Raw genomic sequence first — 6,000 nt, 5'->3', positions numbered from 1 at the left:
TTGCAGAAACTACCAGATGTATTCAGTAGTGCGTCATCGAGATGAGCTTCATCCGACCTATCCGTTATGCATTCATTATAAGTGGGTAGTTGATTTGGTTACCATGCCTATGGGTCTATGGCAGATGAGATACATTGTTTTGGCTAGAGAGGATCTTACCAATCATGTTGAGGGCAGATCTTTGAGAACGAAGACCACTAGTGCAGTGTGTAAGTTCTTATTGGAGGAAATTTTCTGCAGGTATGGTTGTGTGGGTAAGATCACTGCGGATCGTGGTGAATTGGATGCAGATGAAGCTAGGGAGTTTTTCTCACAGCTAGGAATCAAGTTGGCTCTAACTACAGCATATAATCCAGAGGGAAATGGGAAGAGTGAAAGAGGGCATCCGCCGATAGTGAAAGCATTAGCCAAAGCATGCAGAGGACGGATTGGAGAATGGTCGAGACTTCTACCATTTGCTTTATGGGCTGATCGTACGACTCATAGTGTTACCACAGGATATATGCCTGCAGAGTTGATGTATGGTCAGAAACCGGTTATGCCGACTGAGACTTGTGCTTTGACTTGGTCAGTTTTACCTTGGCAGGAGGATTTGATGAGAGAGGAGCTCTTAGCTCTTCGTATTCGATAGTTGGAGAGGAGGCCAGAGGATATTCAGCTAGCTATTGATAGGTTGAAGGTTGCTAGACTAAGGAATAAGGACAGGTTTGACAGCAAGCATCGCTTGCGGCCTAGAGCAATAGAAGAGGGAGATTGGGTATTGGTCTTTGATAGCAGCCTTGAAAATCAGCATGCTGCACTTCGGAAGATGGTGAAAAGATGGTTTGGGCCGTACATAGTCAGACATGTTTTTGATAATGCAACATATGAATTGACAGAATTGGATGGGATAGTGCTTAGAGTGCCTATTGCTGGAAAAAGAATCAAGATTTACAAGAAAAGAGATGATGAAGATTATGCATTGGAAGAATTTGCAAGAGAACAACAAGAAGAAACTCCAATGGAAGAGACAGATGATATGACAGATAATCTTGTTGATCTACCGGAAATGCATAATGAAGAGATTGATGTGTTTGTGGATCTTGATGATAACGATCATGGGTAGTTGGCCCATCCGGAGGATGCGCAGGATTAGAGGGGGTGGATGTCGTATTGCTGCGCATTCGAGGTGTGAAAACCACCTAAAAGTTGTGTGTGTGATTTGATACTTTGTACATACTTACTTGTTGTGTTTACATTTATTTTCTGCGTATGAGTATAGCGAGGAGGAGTTGGAGGCATAGTGGTGAGCAAGATGAGGTGCTTTCAGCCTATGTTGAGCAAGGTCAAGTGGAAAGTAGTTTATCGTGCTATAAACGAATGCAAGATGAAGGTTGTATTCCTTGCAAGGCAATATTTGTCATTAGCCTTTAGGCATGCATAGTAGTCATAGAGAAGATGACATTACTAGAAATTGGACAAGCTAAGGTGACACAAATGCATTGAAGGATGTGTTGGATGATGGGGCTTCACCAAATGCAGCTGATTATGATAACAGAACTGCATTACATCTTGCCGTTAGTGAGGGACATTGCTCAATAGTGGAGTTGCTACTTCAGTATAATGCTTTTGTCAATCCAACGGACCATTGGGATAGAACAAGTGTTATGCAAAATGGCTGATGCAACACTTCAACTTATAGATAATACATATCGGCTTCTTTGCGAGCATTACGGTATGTACGGGAAGTTGAAAAGGTGGAGGCCGCTTTTCTGCGTGTGATATGCTATGAAAAGGAAGAGTGGCTAAAAAGGGGGTTTTTCTGGTTCGGGGAGAAAAGCCAATTTGGGAAGGAAAGGAGAAAAGAAAGGGGCCACTAATCCTATCGAAAGGGCGAAAAAGAGGGGGCTCTCTGGTTTTTCCTGAGGATGGAACGGACGGGAAAAGGGGCTGGCATTCTTGGATCTACGGGGGAAGAGGGAGCCTTTTCAATCTGGAATCCACTAGTGAAAAGTTTTTCTAGCATTGGAGCCGAGTTACGTTGAAGTACAAGTATGCTGCAGTATGATTTGAATTTACCATCATTCAATTGTCTGCTACAAACTGACGGCAACAAATTTTGTGTTTTTGAACGAAGGCTGCTCGACAGCACATTCTGAATGGGTTGGTTACCATCATTCAATTGTCTGCTACAAACTGGCGGCAACAAATTTTGTGTTTTTGAAGGAAGGTTGCTCGACGGAACATTCTGAATGGGTTGGGAGTGAGTTTTCTGCTGCCTGACAAGAGTCGTTGTTGTGATCCAAAGCATCATAAAAGCATGAGTAGCTCCCTGATTACCGTAACGGACAGTATGTCCAGCCAGAGAACATAAAGCTGGAGCAGACGAGGATGAAGAGGAGATCACAGCATACGTTGAGGGAGGATGAGTCAAGGGAGATTCCCACTCTTTTGAATCAAAGGGGGGTACCAGTAATCATATTGATCCAGTATACCCCGGATGCAAAAAGCTCAAAGACCTCTACACAGATGAATTCTGAACATCTTGAAGAGATTGGAGCTCCTATAGAAGCGTAATCAAATAAAAGTATCGCCAATACTTTGGACTACGGGAATCAATCTGGATGGAGGACAGGAAACGGCACGAATTGAACGGAAGGAAGGATTGTTTCTCTGAGTCGACGGGAACTGGGGAAGAGCGACACACTCAACAGCATTTGGGACCGTGAACAAGACTCTTGCTACTACACGAAAACGCAAAGGTGCATCTTCGATGATCCAAGACGGCAAAGGCGCATCTTCGATGATCCAAGATGGCAAAGGCGCATCTTCGATGATCCAAGTCGGCAAAGGCGCATCTTCGATGATCCAAGACGGAAGAGTGCTGCTTCTGAAGCTCCAAGGAACACAAAGAACAATATGTTAATACATGCACTGCTTGGGATTGGCATGCTCCGTCTTCGTCCTTGCATGGGTCCTTCAATTTAGAGGTGGCCTTCCGCTAATCGCACACAACACACAGCTAGCAGACAGGTGTTTCAGGAACAAAGAGTTATAAGAAAGCAAAGAAATTTGACCTTATCCATGTCAGCCTTGTCCCTGTTCTTGGGGTTGTTGGTGAGCAGAAAACAAAGTCGACACAACATTCAGTGCAAGAATTATGAACATTGGGTCTTACACCAAATCTATTGGCTTGTCGTGATGCATAGGCGCCTGAAAAATCTACCACAGAGAAGCTTTTATAGTTTTGTCATGTTCTGATCCACTGGACAATGCTCTAGAAGTTTGCTCATATTCGAGGCCAACCCTGGACATAGTAGCGAATGCTGATTATGTTCACCTAGAACTATGGCAGAGAACAAATACACTTAGCTGTTTTAGTTGACAAAGCTCTCTACTTGCATAAGAGTGAAAGCAAAATCCAGCTGCCTTATCGTACTTTCAGGGTTGATTTTCAACATTGGACAGACAATAAAGGGCAATTTGAATCCATGAACTTCTGGGTCAGTTGCATGACCATATTTGTAAGTCAGATGCCATCTACAGCTACGCTTATAAATTCTTGCTGGTCTTTGGCAAGCATGTAAAGAAGTTTAGATTTATGATGCATCTGAAGCAACAGCTTTGCTATGGTAACCAGCATTGGGCAGCTCTGACTGAATCTTGGAGTTCTCAGCCATTAAAGAAAGACAAAAAGGGAAAAATAAACCAACTTGTGTTAGTAAACCTGTATCTTTCTTTCATGCTGGAACGAATACTTGTCTTTATTTCGTCAAGAGAAGCTTGCCTGTGTTTTTTTTCTCATGCTGATATGTAAGAAGGAGCTTCGAAGATCCATATGATCATTATAGCAGAAGGATCTACAAATGCTGCAGAATTAAATCGAGTGGCCTAAAACCAGTGGATTAATTACATCGGAATTCATCTTATATTTTGTAAACATCTTGGCAGTAATACAATTGTTTCTTGGCCTTATTTCCTCATCTTGCTTATTCATCTGTTTGATCTTTTATCCTGAAATTTATCAAGGTCTTCTGAAGACGCGACTTTGCTTTCATAAACCCTTCGACACCGTCGACTGCAAGCTTTGGCCAAGGCTTTCACAATTGGCGGATGGCCTCTTTTTCTCTTCTCGTTTCCTTCTAGATTATATGTTGAAATCAAAGCAAGTTTAATGCCAAGGCGAGAGAAAAACTCCCTAGTCTCATCAACATCCAACTCACCTCTATCTGTAGTAATTTTCCCAATGCATCCATACCTCCAAATAACATCCCCCAACAGAAACTTACAAACCACTGAAGTAGTCTTTGTCCTCAATGCTCTTCCTTCCACTTGATTTGTGAGATCTTGTTGTGCCAAAACAATGTAATGCATCTGCCACAATCCAACATGCATAGTAATCAAATCAAGAACCCACTTATAGTGAATACATACTGGGTAGGTAGGATGAAGCTCATCTCTATGCCTCACTGAAGAAAACAATCAACAGTGAGTGCATGTCTCAACAAACTTTGAGATATCTTTGTACGTGCCTTTCCACTAGTAGTGCTCTTTAATCTTCTCATAGGTTGCCCAAACATGTCCCACCCAAAGGCTTTCACGAAACTCTTTCATGATTCACACCTAGGAAGCTCTATCACATACAACTCTTAATGGTTGTCCTCCTCGCTTTCGTTGATGCTTCCAAAGTAGTCCACTCTGTAAGAACAAATCATAGGCTTTTCTCCCGATCTTCTTGAAGCTTGCATCAATCCACCACCCATCCTGTCTAGACATGGTACTCAAATAACAACTAATCTGTAAATACTCTTTTGTATACAAAGACTCATCAGAGCTTTCCAAAGTAGATACATGATAAATTTGATCAGCATGCATGGCTAAAAAATCAGCCCCATCATCAACATCATCAATGCAAGAAAAATCCATATCATCATTCCTTGCTCATGAAAGCATATCCACTACTAGGTTGTCTTTATCTGCTATATGTTCGAACTCAAGATATGGACTTTATGTTCCCAATCCACCTAACCATGGAAATATTTGGATTAGAACAACTTGTGATCATACTAGAAGAGGAAAATAATTAGTCTCAACCATCACAACATCACAAACAATGAATTAGTCTCTATCATTCTTGAGAGCCATGACAACTCCTAAGAGCTCCCTCTTAATGTGTGGATACTTGCATTGCCACTTGTCTAGGACTTTTGCCCTAAACCAAATAGCATACCTATTCGCATATGCATCATCTTCACCAATAGCCTCCAATGTCGATAGGACTAGTATCAACAATAAGTACAATAGGTCTCCCACACTCATAATCTACTTTCGAAAGAGTTGAAGCAGCTCTCAACAATCTCTTCAACTTCTTTTACATAGCTTTAGTGTGTCTCATCTCCCAAGAAAAATGCTACCCTTTCCTCAAGAGCTAGTAGAGATCATCTGCAATATGAAAAAAAGGAGGAATCCAAACAAGATAAAATACACAAGCTCCAAGTAACTTGTGAACCTTGGAAGTGGAAGAGAAAGTCTTCGCAATCTTCTCTTTGGCATCAACTTTCGCAAGGGAAGGCTTCGTGCCATAATAACCACACCTATGTCCAACAATCAAAACCTCTCTAGCACCAAAAGCATAGTTCAAACTTGACAAGGTTAAATTCACTTTCTCTAGCTTGCAAAGTGTCCTCTCAACATCTTTGATAAGTGCGGCCACAAAGAACTTGCATCCATGATCATCTAAAGTATCATCCTTCTCTCTCTCCAAACAACCCTTGATAGGCAAATCATCAATGAAAGGCATGGTAAGCTTTGTATTAACCCTCAAACAAAGAAGGTAGAAAAGCCAAAAAATCTAAAGCAAGAGACAAGTCCAAGACAAAAGTGAAACAGAAGACGAAGGTGTGCCAAGAATAATTTGGAAACATAAGAAGTGTAGAAAAGTCCTGAATCAAGGAGAAAGGCACACGAGAAAAAGTGCAAGTCAATACTTTTGTAAACAAGGTGCACAACGCACCATGATTT

This window comes from Lygodium microphyllum, chromosome 22, assembly GCF_053477565.2.
Source record: "Lygodium microphyllum isolate KBCC chromosome 22, Lygodium_microphyllum_v1.1.10, whole genome shotgun sequence".
Classification (NCBI taxonomy): domain Eukaryota; kingdom Viridiplantae; phylum Streptophyta; class Polypodiopsida; order Schizaeales; family Lygodiaceae; genus Lygodium; species Lygodium microphyllum.
The sequence above is the reverse complement of the archived record's forward strand: the minus strand, read 5'-3'. Positions refer to the sequence as shown.